This window comes from Phyllobates terribilis, unplaced genomic scaffold, assembly GCF_046119375.1.
Source record: "Phyllobates terribilis strain yellow unplaced genomic scaffold, ASM4611937v1 Scaffold_4__5_contigs__length_816908805, whole genome shotgun sequence".
NCBI classification, from domain to species: domain Eukaryota; kingdom Metazoa; phylum Chordata; class Amphibia; order Anura; family Dendrobatidae; genus Phyllobates; species Phyllobates terribilis.
This window is the reverse complement of record NW_027362764.1, coordinates 191,140,450-191,160,874: the sequence shown is the minus strand read 5'-3', so window position 1 is coordinate 191,160,874 and position 20,425 is coordinate 191,140,450.

Here is a 20,425-nt window from a genome sequence, read left to right as displayed (position 1 = left end):
TATAATATGCAAACAGGTGTTCATTCCACTGAGGAAGGTGCAACTTGAACATGAGGGACCCGTCCGCAAACCCTCAACGTAGGCCCTGGGCGTGGCTGCAGGGCATAGATGATCCAGGTGTTGGACCACGTCTTCGGCCACGCCAAACGGGTTTTTGTTCTGAGGTCATTTGTTGTAATCATAAAACTAATAGGGGGCACTCCAATAAGTGCAACTATTTACAATGGAAAGTTCTTTGGTTATTCACCGTCCATAACCTACAAGTCTTTATACCCTTACCGGGTAACTAAATGCACACATGACCAGCCTTTGCAATTCACTTTGAAAACACAACTTTTCTGCTTTACCCTTACGGGTAACTATATACAGCATACATTTTAGTTCTCTTATACTTTAATTCTTTACATTTTAGTTTCTCCAACGGGCAGGGAGCTGACCTTTTGTACTCCTGGTCGATCTACGTAGTACATTGGTAGTCACTGCTCTACCCTGGTCCCTTGTGTCTACCCCTGGTGTGGTGGGCTCAGTGTGACCTACTGTACGGGTAGTCTGAGGTAACACTGGTAGGCTGGGTAACCTCCTACGAATTCTTTGGCTCACAATGGGTATGACAGGTTCTCTGCTAGCAGAGGGTTGATTCTCCTGGTCTTCTGATAATGGAACTTCTGTCTCTGGGGCCAACTAGTCTTCCAGCTGTTCTGGGACTTCTGCAGCTTCCGGTGAGGCTGCTTGGAGAAAGGTAAGGACCGGTACTACAATTGCATTGTTCACCTGCGTCCAAGAGCGGGGAAATTCTCTGAGTACTGTTTGGACCACTTCCTCCACTTCTTCTGTGGGCTGAGGGTTGTCTTAATTTTCTTTAGTGTGTTTTAACTGCTCAGGACATATCTTCAAGTGGTCTCTTGAGACTGCCGCTGAAGTTTCTCCTCCATCTTTGCTGATGAGGCACACTTTGGTGTTATCGTAACTCGAGGGTAGGATGGTGTACGGCTCTACCTCCCACTGATCATCTAGTTTGTGGAGTCGTCTCTTTCTCTTAAGGACTTGTTCTCCAGGTAACAAGAGGACAGCAGGTGCGTGTTGATTATAAGTTTTCTCTTGCTTTTGTCTTGCCTGGGACAAGCTTCTTTCAACACTCTCTTGCACTTTGCGGTATTGTTGCTGCCGCTCGGTATCCCAATCCGCATCTGGTGAGGTTGTCTCTGGTGTTAGGACTCCCATGTCCAAGTCGATGGGCAGCTTTCCAGGTCTTGCCCTCATCAGGTAAGCGGGTGTACAATTGGTGGAGTTCACCGGGATGTGATTATATAGATCCACTAGATCTGGCAACTTCTCTGGCCACAGGCTGCGTTCTTCCAGGGGCAACATCTTCAACAGGTCTATCACCACCTGGTTCATCTTCTCACACAACCCGTTGGTTTGGGGGTGATACGGCGTTGTCCTGATTTTCTTGCAGCCGTACAGGTTGCAGAATTCCTGGAACACCTCCGCTTCTAAGGCTGGACCTTGGTCAGTAAGTACACGGTCAGGGTAACCGTGCGGGCGACAGAAGTGCTGTTGAAATGCCTTGGCTGCCGTCTGAGTCGTCTGGTCTTTCACTGGCACTACTACCAGGAACCGGGAGTAGTGGTCTATGATGGTGAGAGTGTAGACATAGCCTGACCTGCTTGGGGCTAGCTTCATGTGGTCCAAGGCTACCAGTTCGAGTGGCTGTTTGGTGATGATGGGCTGCAGGGAAGCCCTCTGGCTGTCACGGTCTTTTCGTCTCAGGTTGCATGGTCCGCATTCTCGACACCATCTCTCGATTGCTTTCCTCATGCCAGCCCAGTAGAATCGCTCACGTAGCAAGACTTCCAACTTCTTCCATCCGAAGTGTCCCGTTCCATCGTGGTACGCTTCTAAGACCATTGATGCATCCTGCCTCGGGACTACCACCTGCCAGACCAGTTCATGTGTCCGGGGGTTGATACTCCTTCGACACAGCTTCCCTTCATAGATGAGCAGCTTTCCCTTCTCCTTCCACAGCTGTTTGGTCTCCTGTGGAGCAGCTGGATCAGGGCGCAAGTCAGCCTGTGTCAGCAACTCCTTTACCAGGAAGGACAGCCGGGACGCTATCTTGTGTCTCTGCCCATCCATGGTGGGACAATGGGTTGAACGTGACCTCTCTATTGGCATAGCACCTGTTCTTCACACAATGGGATCACTAGGTCACCCCATGACGATGGAAAGCGGGTATCTCTATCTCTTCCAGCTCTTCCAGATCTTCTCCCCCATCTGGCAAGTTGGGCATCCTGGACAGCGCGTAAGCATTTGCATTTTTGTGCCCAGCCCGATACTTGATGGTGAACTCATAGTTAGATAGTCGGTCCATCCATCGTTGTCCCAGGGCACCAAGCTTCGCAGTTTCCAGGTGCGTCAGCGGGTTATTGTCCGTGAAGACCGTAAATTTGAAGGAGGCGAGATAGTGCTTGAAGCGCTCTGTCACAGCCCAGACTACGGCGAGGAACTCCAACTTGAAGGAACTGTAGTTATCGGGGTTCCTTTCCGTGGGCCGGAGCTTCCTGCTGGCATAGGCAATTACTCTCTCTCTGCCCTGCTGTATCTGGGACAGCACCGCTCCTAACCCCACGTTGCTCGCGTCCATATGGAGTATGAAGGGTTGGCCATAGTCGGGGTAGGCCAGGACTTCGTCTCCCATGAGGGCCATCTTTAGTCGGGTGAAGGATTCGTCTTCTGGCTTATCCCATTTGAACGGAGGCTTCGGGGTTTTGGCCTTCCTGGACTGGCCCACTAGGAGGTCCTGCATGGGTGCTGCTATCTTGGTGAAGCCTTTGATAAACCTTCGGTACTAGCCTACCAACCCGAGGAACTGCCGCACTTCCTTAATAGTGGAGGGTCTTGGCCAGTCCTTGATTACGGTGACCTTTTCAGGGTCTGGTGCTACACCTTCAGCGCTTACCACATGACCTAGGTACTGTACCTTGGTCTTCAACAGGTGGCATTTGGACGGCTTCACCTTCAGGCCAAACTCAGCTAGGGCTTCAAACACCTCTGCCAGGTGCTTCAGGTGGTCTTCATAGGACTTGGAGTAGACAATGACATCATCCAGGTACAGCAGGACAGTCTCGAAGTTCTTGTGTCCCAGACAGCACTCCATCAACCACTGGAAGGTTCCTGGGGCGTTGCAGAGCCCGAATGGCATGCAGTTGAACTCGCTGAGGCCCATCGGCGTTGTAAATGCGGATTTTTCTTTATCCGCCTCTGCTACAGGAACCTGCCAATACCCACTGGTGAGATCCAAAGTAGAGAAATAATTAGCAGATCTTAATGCAGCTAGGGACTTTTCAATTCTGGGTAACGGGTAGGCATCCTTATGTGTAATGCGGTTAATTTGCCTGTAGTCAACACACATTCTCATTGTACCATCCTTTTTCCTGACAAGAACTAATGGAGCTGCCCAGGGGCTACAACTATCTCTTATCACCCCAGCTTCCTTCATCTCCTGTAACATCCCTTTGGCACATTGATAGTGAGCTGGGGGTACTGGCCGGTACCGCTCTTTAATGGGTGGATGATCTCCCGTGGGGATATGGCGTTGTACCCCTTTTACCTGCCCAAAATCTAGTGAGTGTTTGCTGAAGATCCACTCATACTCCTGGACCACCCGGTATACTCCATGTTTTTGGTGCTGAGGGGTGGAGTCAGTGCCCATGTGTAGCTTCTGACACCAATCCTCCATCTGTTCCTTAGAGCCATTATCCTCTGCCGGTTTGGATGGAGGCAAGGGTTCCACTGCCTTTATAGAGTTGTTACTGTGAATAATTTAGCAAGGGTAGCATACCGGGGTAAATGGACCTCTTCCTCCCCACAATTCAGGATGCGGACTGGCACTCTCCCATTGCGGACATCAACCACCCCCCTGGCTGTCAAAATGGTGGGCCTACTGTCAGAGTATACGGGCTCTACCAGGGCCTGGTAATCTCGACCCCTGAGACCGATTGCTGCCCGACTCATATCAACATTTCACTTCTAGGGGGCATGGCAATGGGGAATGGGTCACTCATCCTGACACTGCCAATTTCACCACCAGACAGTTCTACCTGTTATCTTCTCATCAGGGCTCTGATTTCTCTCTGCAGAACCCGCTGCTGACTGGAATTGGCAGTCTCCGCGACCTGCTGTAATAAGACAATAATTTCTGAAAGACAATTTTCTATAACATTAGTGCCTAAGGTTATCATGGGATGAATTTCTCGGCGATCAATATCAACAATTATCCTTCCTTGCGATGGCAACTCTACTTTGCCGACTTTTATGGTCACCTCTTTATACCTCACCTGAGGCAAGGGCTGACCATTGCTGGCATAGATGTTAAGATGTTCATCTGGGTGGCGAGTAATGTCTGAATCAGTCCAGTATTGCTTATAAAGGACATATGGCATCGTGGTCACCTGGGACCCAGTGTCCAGCAACGCGTTCATTGGGATGCCATCAAGCACGACAGGTAGGACCGGCCGTCATCCCACGTACTTGTCTCGCCAACTTTGTGGGCCTGGTCACCTTACTCCTGGGGGTTGGCCCTCTGCCCCAGGTGTCACTCGTTTAAATTACAGTACCTTGCGTAGTGTCCCGCCTTTTGACAGCGGCGGCAGATGGGTTGTCCATCCTGGTCGTAGCGATCGCTGTTCCTCCCTCTGATCGGTGGAATCCTTTTCTGTCGTCGCCATGGGACGTCATCTGGACTGGAAGCCAACTCGATCTTTTCCTCGGGAGACACTTGCAGGGCCTGCACGGCTTTGGTCAACGCGGTCACGCTTTTGGTCAGCTCTTGGACCTGAAGGCGCAAGTCTGCAGACGGGTCATTGTCCAGCGTCTGCGCGTCAGCGTCCACAGGTGTTGGAGAAAAGGATGCCACCTCCTGGTGGTAGGTGATAGCTGGGCGCCGGTGGGATGCAGCGCCTCCTGGTGTTGATTCCCGCAGCACCCTGATGGCTCTGTCTTTAAATTGTGCAAAGTCCAGATCAGGGTTTTGTAGAGCCATAATGCGCAGCTGCATCCTGTGAGCGCTGGACAGGAGTCCCTCAATAAACTGTTCAGTTAGCAATCTGTTCTCATCATGCACACTGTCAGGGTCTACCTGTTTGATGGCCCGCAGCACCTCATGCAGGTTAACAGCATAATCCCGTACACTGTCCTGTACTCTTTGTTTGAACTCGTAAAACTTCATTTTAATTTCCGCTGCGGTGCGGGTGTCAAAGGTATCCTTCAACCGGGCCAGTATTTCTTTTACAGTGCCTTTGTCTCTGCCCGGCCAGGACTTCACCTCTCTCTGGGCTGCACCGATTAGCTGGCCTATGAGGAAGCTGACTTTTTGTTCCTCAGACAGGGGGTATACTTTAAACAAACTGCGCAATCTTTCGTCAAAGTCATTCAGGGTGTGCGACTCTCCTGAGTACTGGGGCAACCATGCCGCCCCCGGTATATATGGCATTGATAACGGAATTACAGTGGCAGCGGCCGCGCCTGCGGCTGAACCCTCTTCCATGTTGGGCATCTTCCTCCCCCCTAGTGAACCGCGGCCTACCTTCCTGCTTGTTGAGCCAGCTGTGGTCCCTCAGACGAGAAGAGGAGAACTGCTCGACTAGCAGTTCCCGATGCAGGACCTGGCGTCCCCTTGCGTCTGACGTCAGGGCGTACGCTTCCTGGCACGGCGACCTCCTTCCAGGACCTGGCGCTGCGTCAGTGCGTGAGGCGGGGCTTGGGCTTCGCGCACTTCCAGCGGTTATGCCCCTCTTCTTCCCGCATGGCAATTCGAAAATGGCGGGAAACAGCGGCAATTTGCGCGAAACTTCACTACGGTATGCGACACAGTTCGTTAAGGCGCACAGTACCCGGTGGCAACGGGCACGAAATCCTGCCGACTACGCCAAGGTCGACGCGCCCCCTGGGCCGTGGGGTACGCGGTGCCGGGCCAGTAGATGCTGGGGGTTGTAGTCACAGTGGCGGTGACCCGGTCCGTGACCCAGGGCGGTCAATCCAACGGAAATTTATATGTATAGGTTTTATTAAAGAGTCCTACAACTCCACCTGTGGGATGCGGCTAAAGGGGGGGAAGCCGCCGCTGTGGAACAGTCTTCTGAAGCTGGTGGTATTGCAGCAAGGATGTTATGACTCCCCACAGGAAGAGTTAGCTTCAGGGCAGGGTATGGATGTTGGTGGTTGTGCAGGGTGTCGTAGTGCAGTAATAACCACAGAGTCAGTATAGTGCAGTCCCAGGGGCTTTACTGATGACAATTAGGCAAGCCTGGATTGGGGTACTGGCTAGAAGTAAGAGTCCGGTCAGCCTGGAAGCAACCATAGAGTCCTCCTTGCCAGGTGAAGTTGTAGGCCTCCCCTTCTCACTATACTCTTTGGCTTTGCTGCTTGTAGCTGTGCTATAGCCCACGTCCCTGAGTGTAATGTTCTGTGCTCACCCGTATGGCTTGCAGCTCGGGCCTTACTGATGCGTTGCTCCTACGTAGCGGTGCTGGTCCCTCTGTGCTGCTGAGTCTCCGGACGTCTGATGGGGCCAGGAGACTTTCAATATCCTGCCCTACGGTATTTGCTGCTGGGCCTTCAGTGCCCCACAGCCTCGGACTCCGGTGTTCGGTCCTCTGTGTTTCTCTAGCTAGGACGAGCTACCTCAGCTCCAGTCCCTAGCTCTTGTCTCGTCCACGTCCTAAACTCAACTCCTCACAATAAGACTCACTAACCCCGCCCCTAGATACCAGTTGCCAAGGGGAGGGCGCTCCCCTTGCTGGTCTGGAGCCAGGAAGTGTTGCATGTTTAGTATCCCTGACTAGGGGACCCCTGCTTGCTTCCAGGCATGGCATTACCTCTTTTGAGGGAGGCAAAGCCACTGTGGCAACCGGACCCCTGGTGTGCCACATGTGATGTTCATTTATACATCTATGGAGCACAGAGAGTATGTCCTAAACTGTCAATGTATTTTCTACTTATAGGATGCAGGAAGGCAGGGAGGAGATGGTGGAGAAGATGAAGGATAAGAGAAAAGAGGAGGTGGAGGTGGTGGAGGAGATAGTGGATAAGATCAAGGAAGAGGTTGTGGAGGAAAATGTGGATAACAGCGAGGTGGAGATGGTGGAATTGACAGTGAAGAAAACCAGGCTGGACGTGGTGGAGGAGATAGTAACATTGATGTGGTGGTGGTGGATTGGACCTTGAATAACATCGAGGTGAAAGTGGTGGAGGAGACAGTGAAAATTGTAGCATCGCCATCTCTGCCTCCTCCTGGGCAGAGACACCGTTCCCCTCACCGCCACGGTCCCGGTCCGGCATCTTCCTGTTCTCCTGCTGCTAAGGAGCGCACTGTGCGCAGCTTCCCGGGCACTGTGCTTAGGGCGTGTGCACTCACTCCCTCTTAAAGGGGGCGTGCGCGCCATCCTAAAGAGTCCCCAGCCAATGGCCGGAGGACTGCTCCTATATTAAGCACCTTCTCTAAAATGGAGGTGCCTGTGCAAGGTTGTTGTTTGTGTGCTAACACTCTCCTCAGCCCTCAGGTTCCTTGCCCGCCAGTCTGTCTAACAGTCCTGCCCGCCAGTCTGTCTTAACAGTTCTGCCCTCCAGTCTGTCTAACAGTCCTGCTCACCAGTCTGTCTATCAGCCGTGCCCGCCAGTCTGCCTATCTGCCGTGCCCGCCAGCCTGCCTACCCACAGCACCTGCCAGTTACTTGCCATGCCCGCCAGCCTGCCTACCCGGAGGACCTGCCAGTTACCTGCCGTGCCCGCCAGCCTGCCTACCCGGAGCACCTGCCATATTACCTGCAGTGCCCCCCTGCCTGCCTACCTGGAGCACCTGCCAAGTTTCCTGCCATACCCGCCTGCTCGTTTATCCGGATCACCTGCCAGCCTACCTGCCGTGCTCATCCGCTGTACTGGTCAGCTCCTGTCATCTGACCCATGGGAGTCACCCGCTCTCACACAAGGTCGGTCCCAGAGTGGCACCTGGTTCACTTGCCCAGTCCCTCCTTGAATCACGGAGTCGACTAAGCCGCCGTGTGACCTGGGTCGGTCCGAGTAGCCCCTCTGGTCCCTCCTTGCATCAAAGCACAGAGGTTCCACCACTCGGATCCGTAACAGTTTGCACAGGTCATGGAACCCAGTGGCTCCCAGGCTCCTTCGCTCTCAGACCTGTACCAAGAGGTCTCTCGCCAGAGATCCCAAAAGGATACTATCCTGTCCTATCTGCGGACTGTCAACTCCCGACTGGATGCGCTGTCCACCCCGACTGTGTCCGTCTCTAACCGAGCAGCATCCGCTCCGGCTCCCTCAACCTAGTGGTGCTGTGGCACCTGGCTTTGGACCCCGGCTTTCTGCGCCTCCACCTTTTGCTGGTGACCCCGTTCTATGTCGGGGCTTCATAAATCAGTGCACCCTGCACTTTGAACTCCTGGCACACCAGTTTACCTCCGACCGGGCCAAGGTGGCGTTCATCATGTCTCACCTCACCGGAGAGGCGTTGGCGTGGCTTAACCCTCTGTGGGAAAGAGGGGATCCCCTGGTGTCCGATCTTCAGGCTTTCATCGCTGCCTTCCAGAAGGTGTTCGATGAGCCCGGACGAAAATCTTCTAGTGCCTCCTCACTTCTCCGTCTCCGCCAAGGGAGTTTCACTGTGGGCCAGTATGCCATACATTTCTGAACCCTTGCATTTGAACTTACCTGGAACAATGAGGCCCTGGTGTCCACCTTTTGGGAGGGCCTTTCCAGACAAATCAAGTATGAGCTAGCAGGTCATGACATACCACCCTCCCTGGACTACCTGGTGTCATTAGCTACCCAGATTGACATCTGTTTCCTAGAACGCACTACGGAGATGACCCATGTGAGGAAACCTCTGAACCGATGCAAATTAACCAAGCCAAGATAGTCAAGTCTCGCCACGAGACCCGTCGTGCCGAGGGGAGTTGCTTCTATAGTGGCAATATAGAGCATCAGACCCCCTCTTGCCCGGTGAGACCGGGAAACTCCAGTGTCTAGGACCGCTCGGAGAGGTCATCCTAGGCAAGAGTTCTTCCTCTCCATCCTTGACTCTGTCCATTTCTGTCACCAGTGGTGAGACCCGCTTCTTCGAGACTGCCTTTCTGGATTCCGGAGCTGCAGGGAATCTCATTCAACAGGCCGTTGTGGAGCGTTATCAGATTCCTACCATACGTTTGGCTGAACCTTTGGCGGTTTCCTCAGTGGATGGGAAGGTTCTTCCGGAGACCATCTTGCTGGTCACTGAGCCTGTAACTCTTCAGGTGGGAATGCTGCACTCAGAGAAGATCTCCTTTCATGTGCTGTCCGGCCTCTCTCATCCCCTCTTGCTTGGTCTGCCCTGGTTACAGAGACGTGAGCCCGTCCTGAATTGGAGATCTTGTGAAGTGCTCCATTGGAGTCAGGAATGCCATGAATCCTGTCTGGTTCCGGTTCGTCCTGCTCGACCCCTGTCTACGCCGGCTAACCTACTGGCCTGCCGGCACCCTACTGGTCCTATGTGGATGTCTTTGACAAAAAGGAGGCTGAGACACTACCACCTCATAGGCTGTATGATTGCCCCATCAACCTAATACCTGGCGCTTCACCTCCTTGTGGGCGAATCTACCCCTTGTCGTTGGCCGAGACCCGTGCTATGTCTGAGTACATTGAGGAGAATCTTGCTAGGGGATTTATCCGGAAATTCACCTCTCCGGCTGGAGCAGGATTCTTCTTCGTCAAGAAGAAAGACGACTCGCTTCATCCTTGTATTGACTATAGGGGTCTAAACCAGATTACCATCAAAAATAAGTACCCCCTGCCTCTCATCTCAGAGTTGTTTGACCGCCTGAAAGGCGCGAAGTTCGTCACCAAGCTCGATCTTCGGGGGGCGTACAATCTGGTCCGGATTCGCCAGGGGGACAAGTGGAAGACGGTATTCAACACCCGGGACGGTCACTACGAATACCGCGTGATGACCTTCGATCTCTGTAATGCTCCTGCCATCTTCCAGGAGCTAGTTTACGAAATCTTCCGAGATCTCCTGTATTCCTGCGTGGTGGTGTACCTAGAAGACATCTTGTTGTTCTCCCCGGATCTGCCCTCACACCGGAGGGATGTTCGTCAGGTTCTGCTGAGGCTCCTGAAGAATCGCCTGTATGCTAAATACGAGAAATGCCTCTTTGAACAGACCTCCTTTCCGTTTCTTGGTTACATCATTTTGAGACCGGTCTGCGGATGGATCCCAAGAAGGTGTCTGCCGTCTTAAAGTGGCCCCAACTGGTTTGAAGGCAATTCAACAGTTTCTGGGTTTCGCAAACTATTACCACCTCTCCATTCCTCATTTTCCTCCCGGACGGCTACCATCTCTGCTCTCACTCGTAAAGGAGCAAATCCCAGGGAGTGGTCTTCCGAGGATGAGAAAGCCTTCATCTCCCTAAAACAAGCCTTCTCCTCCACTCCGGTGCTACACCGTCCGGATTGCAACAAGCAGTTCTTCCTGTAGGTTAGATGCCTCCTCCGGGGCCGGAGCAGTGCTCACCCAGAAATTCTAGTCAGGGAGAATGGTAATCTGCGGCTTCTTCTCCGAGCTCTTCTCCTCGTCCGAGCGCAACTACTCGGGATCGGGAGCTGCTGGCCATCAAATTAGCACTGGAGGAGTGGCGCTACTTGCTGGAGGGGGCTCTGCACCCGGTGTTCATCTACACTGACCAAAAGAGCCTCGCTTATTTGCAGAGTGCCCAAAGACTAAACCCGCGTCAGGCCAGATGGTCACTATTCTTCACTCGATTCTGCTTTACTCTTCACTACCACCCGGCAGACAAGAACATTAAAGCCGACGCACTATCCCATTCATTTTTGTCTATCGACTAGGAGGAGGAGCTTCTACATATCATTGACCCCTCCAAAATAATGACTGTTGCTCGGTTTGACCTGTCTCATCTACCTCCCGGTAAGACCTTTGTAGCGGTTGAGGATCAGAAGAAGGTTCTACTGTGGGGTCATTTGTCCAAACTGGCTGGTCAAGCCGGCAAGAGGAAGACATTTCTGCTCATTGCCCGACATTATTGGTGGCCCACCCTGCGCGAGAATGTTGCGGAATTTGTTGTGGCTTGTTCCTCTTGTGCCCGTAACAAGATACATAGGCACCTCCCAGCCGGCCATCTTCTTCCTCTTCCCGTGCCTTCTGCTCTGTGGCAACATATTGCAATGGACTTCATCACGGATCTCCGTTTCTGCCAGTTGTACTGTCGTTTGGGTGGTCGCTGACCGCTTTTCTAAGATCGCCCATTTTATTCCCCTGCCTGGTCTTCCGTCTGCACCGGTGCTGGCTAAGGACTTCATCCATCACATCTTCCATCTTCATGGCTTACCCCTCCACATTGTCACGGATTGTGATGTTCAATTCACTTCGGCTGGATGTCTCCTTGGATTTTTCTTCGGCCTATCATCCTCAGTCCAATGACCAAGTGGAACGCATCAATCAAATCCTCACCAGTTTTCTTTGTTAATGCTCACCATAGCGATTGGGTTGAGCTCCTGCCCTGGGCCGAGCTTTCCTATAACAACCATAAGAGCGAGTCTTCTTCTAAAACTCCATTTTTTGTGGTCTACGGTCAGCACCCCCAGGTTCCGTTTCCCGTCTACTCTTCAGTAGACAATCCTGCAGCGAAGTCTCTCGTCAGTGAATTTTCTGCAATTTGGTAAGACACTAGATCTGCGCTTCTTCAGTCCTCGGAGCTGATAAAGAAGCATGCTGATAAGAGACGTCTGGATCCGCCTCTATTCTGTCCGGGAGACAAAGTCTGGCTTTCTTCCAAATATGTTTGTCTTACCATCTTACAAGTTGGGGCCATGATTCATCGGTCCGTTCGAGGTTCTGAACCAAATTAATCTGGTGGCTTACAAGCTGAAACTCCCGGCCTCCTTACGGATTCCCAACTCCTTTCACGTGTCTCTCCTCAAACCGGTTGTCCTTAATTCTTTCTCAGACATTCCAGGTACCACCCCAGCGCCAGTCTCCGCTGAGGACGTCTTTGAGGTAGAAAACATTTTGGCCACCAAGAGGGTAAGAGGAAAGACTTTCTTTCTTGTGGATTGGAAGGGGTTTGGCCTTGAGGAGAGGTCTTGGCAGCCCAGGGAGAACATTCATGCCCCTCATCTTCTAGAAAAATTTCTCGTGGGCAAAAAGAAGAGGGGGGGGTACTGTAGCATCGGCGTCTCTGCTTCCTGCTGGGCAGAGATGCCGTTCCCCTCACCGCCGTGGTCACGGTCCGGCGTCTTCCTGTTCTCTTGCTGCTAAGGCGCTGTCACGGGTGTGTTGCCACGAAGATCGTCACGATTACACAGCCTGACTTCTCGCAGCTGAGTTTTTGGTGCTTTGTGTTTTTCGGCAGTGAGGGAGTTAACTCTCTCTCTCTCTCTCTCTTTGCTAGACGAGGTCCAGCCTCGCCCAGCTGCAATCAATGTTGCTGTAGTGGGACTCCTTCAAATGCCTGCCGGTCTGTTAGGGAAGTGTCGGTGAAAGCATTTCATGCAGACTAACAGAGCGGATCGTGGTATTTGGAGTTTCAGAGCTAAGTGCATTTGGAGTGTTTTTTCCCTTCCTCGCTTTATCATTTATCTCCTTTCCCGTTGGTGTTCCCTCTGTTGTAGTTGAGTAGTTTTTGTATGCAAGGTGGTTTTGGTTTTACCCTTGTACTGTCTCGTTCGTCTAAGTACTGTGTGTGGGCATATTATTACCTGTCCCCTTTTGTTGTGATCAGGGGTCCTTCTCAGGACTAGATTACTTAGGTGCAGGGATCCTCAGGAGGTAAGGGTTACGCTGGCGGCCTGGACCTCTGTACCTTTAACAGTACCTCCAGGTAGAGGGATTAGTCAGGGCCCCAGCTTAGGGTCAGCTTAGGCCCCCTACCTCCAGTACACAGAGACAGCGTGACATTTTCACCGACCACTTAGATTTTCTCCAGCTACCATGGATCCAGTAGCCGGTCTAGCTCGGTGGTTGCAGAGTTTGTCCATGGAGCTGGCGAACGTTAGGTCCAAGGTTTTGTATCCTCAGGAGCAAGCCGGACCAGAACCTAAAGTAGCTCTCCCTGACAGGTTCACTGGGGGGCGGGACAAGTTTTTTGTTTTCCGGGAGGCATGCAAGCTGTACTTTTGGCTGTGGCCTCGGTCATCGGGGAGTGAAGAACAAAGGGTGGGAATTGTCATCTCGCTCCTACAAGGGGACCCACAATCTTGGGCGTTCTCTCTTCCCCCGGGCTCCCCGGCTCTCCAGTCAGTGGATAGGTTTTTTGCTGCTCTGGGTCTTGTATATGATGACCCGTATCGGATCTCCCTTGCTGAATCTAAGTTACGTAGGATCCAGCAGGGAGATCGTCCGGCGGAGGAATTCTGTTCGGAGTTCCGTAGGTGGGCTACTGACACCCAGTGGAATGACCCGGCTCTTAGGAGCCAGTTTTGTCAAGGTTTATCCGACAAATTACAGGATGTGTTGGCACAGTATGACTCTCCCGCGTCACTGGAAGCCGCTATAGCCCTTGCTATTCGCATTGACTCCACCCCCTGTCATGACTCCACCTCCTACAAGGTCCCCTCATATGGTGGTTCCCCTGGTCAGTCCAGAGGAGCCTATGCAATTAGGAGGGACATCATTTCGGGGGAGGGGACCGGTGGTGCGCCATAAGACAGGAAGGTGTTTCTTCTGCGGGAGAAAGGGACATTTTATTGGGGGGTGTCCATCCCGTCCCTTGCAGAGTGAAGAGTCATCGGAAAACTGTTGATCCCAGGTTGTGTGGTGGACGGCAATCTGGGAGTAGGTATTTCGTCCCTAGGTTCGTCTCAGTTTCTCGTTCCGGCGGAGGTGGTGGTGGGTACGAGAACTGAGAGGATATCTGTTCTTCTGTATAGTGGGGCCGGGGCTAATCTGGTGGACGCTCGGTTTGCCCGGGTTCAAGGTATGCGATTGAGTGAGTTGGCTAAACCCATCCCCATATTCTCGATCGATGCCAGGCCTCTCGGTCAGGGAAGTTTTTTGCAAGCTGTGCATAACGTAAAACTTCAAGTGGGGGCGATACATAAAGAACTGTTGTCTTGCTACGTGTTGGAGGGTCTTCCCACTCCTATAGTGTTGGGCCTTCCTTGGTTAACTAAGCATAACCCGGTTATTAATTGGCAATCCAGAGAGATAAGCCAATGGAGTAAATTCTGTAATAAAAACTGCATGAATACGGTCATCGGTGCGGTTACTCCTAGGGTCTTACCTCCATTTCTGGCGGACTTTGAGGATGTATTCTCGGAGAAAGGGTGTCAGGAACTACCTCCTCATCGCGAGTATGACTGTTCTGTAAAACTGCTCCCTGAGGCCAAGTTACCTAAAGCTAGGTTGTATAACCTTTCTGGTCCTGAGAGGCAGGCCATGAAGGATTATATTTCAGAAAGTCTGGCTAAGGGGCATATTAGACCTTCATTTTCACCGGTGGCCTTGGGGTTCTTCTTTGTTAAGAAGAAAGATGGAGGCCTACGCCCTTGCCTGGATTTCCGTGAACTTAATCGGATTACGGTCCGAGATCCGTATCCGCTCCCACTTATTCCCGATCTCTTTAATCAGATCGTGGGCGCCAAATGGTTCTCTAAGTTGGATCTCAGGGGGGCGTACAATCTGATTAGGATGAAGGAGGGGGATGAGTGGAAGACGGCGTTTAACACTCCGGAGGGGCATTATGAGAACGTTGTCATGCCATTCGGTCTGACTAATGCCCCGGCGGTGTTCCAACACTTTGTTAATGACATTTTTCGCCACCTGGTGGGACAGTTTGTTGTCATATATCTGGATGATATCTTAATTTACTCGCCTTATCTGGTGTCTCATCAGGAGCACGTTAGGCAGGTGTTACAGATCTTGCGGGATAATAAACTGTATGCCAAATGAGAAAAGTGTTTGTTCGCCGTACAGGAACTCCAGTTTTTAGGCTTCCTGGTTTCAGCGTCCGGTTTTCGTATGGACCCTGGGAAAGTGCGGGCAGTTCTTGAGTGGGATCGGCCAGAGAATCTTAAGGCACTACAACGTTTCCTGGGGTTTGCTAATTATTACCGGAAGTTCATTCGTAATTTCTCGTCCATGGTTAAGCCTCTCACAGACATGACTAAAAAGGGGACGGATTTTTCTAGGTGGTCTGACAAGGCTTGTCAAGCATTCTCCTCCTTGAAAAAATGTTTTGCCTCGGCACCCATACTCATTCAACCTGATGCGTCACAGCCATTCATTGTAGAGGTAGACGCTTCCGAGGTAGGGGTGGGAGCAGTATTGTCACAAGGTTCGTCCCCTGGTAAGTGGCATCCGTGCGCCTTTTTCTCTAAAAAATTGTCGTCCGCTGAGAGGAATTACGATGTCGGCAATAGGGAACTCTTGGCCAATAAGTTAGCTTTTGAGGAGTGGCGCCATTTTTTAGAGGGGGCAGTCCATCCGGTCACCGTCATCACCGATCACAAGAACCTGCTATATCTGGAGTCCGCGAAACGTCTGAATCCCAGACAAGCTAGGTGGTCATTGTTTTTTACCAGGTTTAATTTTGTCGTTACATATCGTCCTGGGTCAAAAAATGTAAAGGCGGATGCCTTATCTCGTAGTTTCCCTGGGGCCAGGAATACGGACGACCCGATTCCTATCCTTCAGGAGGGGGTGGTGGTTTCGGCAGTATGCTCTGAGCTTGAGGAGGAGGTATTGGAGGCTCAGGGGGACGCCCCTGTTGGACCTCCGGGGAGACTGTTTGTTCCAGATCAGTTGCGACAAAAGGTGATCGAGGCACACCATAACTCAGTTTTTGCAGGACACCCGGGGAGTAAAGCAACTGTGGATCTCCTCTCGCGTCGGTTTTGGTGGCCTAACTTACATAAGGAGGTGGTAACTTTTGTCGCGTCCTGTGGGGTTTGTGCGCGCTCTAAGACCTCACATACCCGTCCGTCTGGGGCCCTCTTACCTTTGAAGATCCCGGAGTGTCCTTGGACTCATCTGTCTATGGACTTTATTACGGACCTCCCTCCGTCTTCGGGTAAAACAGTCATACTCGTTGTAGTGGACAGGTTCAGCAAGATGGCACATTTTATCGCTCTTCCTGATCTTCCTAATGCTAAAACTCTTGCGCAGGTGTTCATTGGGGAGATTGTGAGGCTTCACGGGGTACCCTCCGAGGTGGTGTCAGATCGGGGGTCTCAGTTTGTGTCCAAATTCTGGAAGGCGTTTTGTACACGGCGGGGGATGCATTTATCGCTCTCATCGGCTTTTCATCCTCAGACCAATGGTCAGACGGAACGTATGAACCAGAGCTTGGAGACATATCTCCGGTGTTTTGTGTCAGAGAACCAGGAGGACTGGGCTTCTTTCTTACCTCTGGCAGAGTTTGCTCTTAATAATAGGCGGAGCGAGTCCACTGGTAAGTCCCTGTTTTTTGGGGCATATGGTTTTCACCCCCAGTTTTGTACTTTCAGTAGGGGGGGGCTCTTCGGGGGTTCCTGAGGAGGAACGATTTTCCTCATCACTCGCTTCAGTATGGAGAGGGGTGCTGAAGAATCTGAATACTATGGGGAACCGATACAAACGTATGGCTGATAGGAGGAGAGTGTCTGGTCCGGACCTAAGTGTGAACGATCGGGTATGGTTGTCTACCAGGAATATAAAACTTAAGGTTCCCTCCTGGAAACTGGGTCTCAGGTTCATCGGGCCATACAGGATCAGTTCTATAATTAATCCGGTGGCATTCCGTCTTGACCTCCCCCCTACGTTTAAAATTCACAACGTGTTCCACAGATCGTTGCTTAAGAGGTATGTGGCGCCGGTGGTACCGTCACCTTTACCTCCCCCTCCAGTGGTGGTCAATGGTAACTTGGAGTTCCAGGTATCGAGGGTCATCGATTCACGCTTTAATCGCCGGTCCCTTCAGTACCTGGTTCATTGGAAGGGGTATGGTCCTGAGGAGAGGATGTGGGTTCCTGCGTCGGATATTAACGCAGACTGATTAGTTCGGGCCTTCCACACGACTCACCCGGATAAACCTGGCCCTGAGGGTCCGGAGGCCCCTCGTAGAAGGGGGGGTACTGTCACGGGTGTGTCGCCACGAAGATCGTCACGATTACACAGCCTGACTTCTCGCAGCTGAGTTTTTGGTGCTTTGTGTTTTTCGGCAGTGAGGGAGTTAACTCTCTCTCTCTCTCTGTGCTAGACGAGGTCCAGCCTCGCCCAGCTGCAATCAATGCTGCTGTAGTGGGACTCCTTCAAATGCCTGCCGGTCTGTTAGGGAAGTGTCGGTGAAAGCATTTCATGCAGACTAACAGAGCGGATCGTGGTATTTGGAGTTTCAGAGCTAAGTGCATTTGGAGTGTTTTTTCCCTTCCTCGCTTTATCATTTATCTCCTTTCCCATTGGTGTTCCCTCTGTTGTAGTTGTGTAGTTTTTGTATGCAAGGTGGTTTTGGTTTTACCCTTGTACTGTCTCGTTCGTCTAAGTACTGTGTGTGGGCATATTATTACCTGTCCCCTTTTGTTGTGATCAGGGGTCCTTCTCAGGACTAGATTACTTAGGTGCAGGGATCCTCAGGAGGTAGGGGTTACGCTGGCGGCCTGGACCTCTGTACCTTTAACAGTACCTCCAGGTAGAGGGATTAGTCAGGGCCCCAGCTTAGGGTCAGTTTAGGCCCCCTACCTCCAGTACACAGAGACAGCGTGACAGGCGCGCACTGCGCACAGCTTCCCGGGCACTGTGCTTAGGGCGCGCACTCCCTCCCTCTTAAAGGGGCAGCGCACGCCATCCTAAAGAGTCTCCGGCCAATGGCCGGAGGACTGCCCCTATATTAAGCTCCTCCTCCAAAATGGAGGTGCCTGTGCAAGGCTGTTGTTTGTGTGCTAACACTCTTCTCAGCCCTCAGGTTCCTTGCCCGCCAGTCTGTCTAACAGTCCTGCCCACCATTCTGTCTAACAGTTCTGCCCGCCAGTCTAACAGTCCTGCTCGCCAGTCTGTCTATCAGCCATGCCCACCAGTCTGCCTATCTGCCGTGCCCACCAGCCTGCCTACCCGGAGCACCTGCCAGTTACCTGCCGTGCTTGCCAGCCTGCCTACCCGGAGCACCTGCCTGTTACCTGCCGTGCCCGCCAGCCTGCCTACCCGGAGCACCTGCCAGATTACCTGCCATGCCCGCCTGCCTACCCGGAGCACCTGCCAAGTTACCTGCCATACCCGCCTGCTCGTTTACCGGGATCACCGGCCAGCCTACCTGCCATGCTCATCCGCTGCACCGGTCAGCTCCTGTCATCTGACCTGTGGGAGTCACCAGCTCTCACACAAGGTCGATCCCAGAGTGGCACCTGGTTCACATGCCCGGTCCCTCCTTGGTTCACGGAGTTGACTAAGCCGCCGTGTGACCTGGGTCGGTCCGAGTAGGCAGTTAGTTACGCCCCTCTGGTCCCTCCTTGCATCAAAGCACAGGGGTTCCACCAACCGGATCGTAACAGAAATGACCCAGAAGGACGTGGTGGAGGAAACAGTGAGTAAGATCAAGGTGGAGGGAGTGAAAGAGACTGTGAGTAACATCGAGGTGGAGGTTGTGGAAGAGACAGTGAGTGACATCGAGGTTGTGGTGGTGGATTGGACAGTGAATAACATGAAGGTGAAAGTGGTGGAGGAGACAGTGGAAATTATCAAGGAGGAGTTGATGGAAGAGGCAGTGAGTAACATCGAGGGAGGTGGAGGCAGTGGAGGAGACATATAGTAATATCGAGGAGATAGTGAATAACAACAAAGAGGAGAAGGAGGTGATGGAGGAGATAACGAATAACAACAAGGAAGAAGTGGAGGTAGTGGAGGAGACAGTGAATTAGGACAAGGAGGAGGTGGAGGTGGTGGAGGATATAGTGAATAACAACAAGGAGGAGATGGAGGTGGTGGAGGAGATAATGAATAACAACAAGGAAGAGGTCATCAACATCAAAGGCGAGGAGAAAAGACTGGAGAAGCAGACAAAGGCCGAAGATAAGAAGACAAAGAGATACATCAGCCATATTTTGTATGTATATCACTGTGAAATTTTAGATTGTTTTTTCCTTTATAAATCAACAAAATGAATAAGTAAGAGGAAAGCATTTATCCATAGCAGCCGGTCAGGTCACAGCTAACATTTTTCTATTGGGCAGAAATCATGTGGTCACTATGAGAAACTTTTCCAGCTTCATTTTGCACTAGTTTTGTCCCCTCCCCCATATTATATAATCAACATACACAATACTGATCATACAATAATCCCTGATCACTTCTCTACCTCCTCGTACCTTTTATATAGTTACTGAGCCACATAAAGTACAGACCAAAAGTTTGGACACACCTTCTCATTTAAAGATTTTCAGTATTTTCATGACTATGAAAATTGTACATTCACACTGAAGGCATGAAAACTATGAATTAACACATGTGGAATTATATAGTTAACAAAAAAGTGTGAAACAACTGAAAATATGTCTTATATTCTAGGTTCTTCAAAGTAGCCACCTTTTGCTTTGCACACTCTTGACATTGTCTTGATGAGCTTCAAGAGGTAGTCACCGGAAATGGTCTTCCAACAATCTTGACGGAGTTCCCAGAGATGCTTAGCACTTGTTGGCCCTTTTGCCTTCACTCTGCGGTCCAGCTCACCCCAAACCATCTCGATTGGGTTCAGGTCTGGTGACTGTGGAGGCCAGGTCATCTGGCGTAGCACCCCATCACTCTCCTTCTTGGTCAAATAGCCCTTACACAGCCTGGAGGTGTGTTTGGGGTCATTGTCCTGTTGAAAAATAAATGATGGTCCAACTAAACGCTAACCGGATGGAATAGCATGCCGCTGCAAGATGCTGTGGTAGCCATGCTGGTTCAGTATGCCTTCAATTTTGAATAAATCCCCAACAGTGTCACCAGCAAAGCACCCCCACACCATCACACCTCCTCCTCCATGCTTCACAGTGGGAACCAGGCATGTAGAGTCCATCCGTTCACCTTTTCTAAATCACACAAAGACACGGTGGTTAGAACCAAAGATCTCAAATTTGGACTCATCAGACCAAAGCACACATTTCCACTGGTCTAATGTCCATTCCGTGTGTTCTTTAGCCCAAACAAGTCTCTTCTGCTTCTTGCCTGTCCTTAGCAGTGGTTTCCTAGCAGCTATTTTACCATGAGGCCTGCTGCACAAAGTCTCCTCTTAACAGTTGTTGAAGAGATGTGTCTGTTGCTAGAACTCTGTGTGGCATTGACCTGGTCTCTAATCTGAGCTTCTGTTAACCTGCCATTTCTGAGGCTGGTGACTCGGATAAACTTATCCTCAGAAGCAGAGGTGACTCTTGGTCTTCCTTTCCTGGGGCGGTCCTCATGTGAGCCAGTTTATTTGTA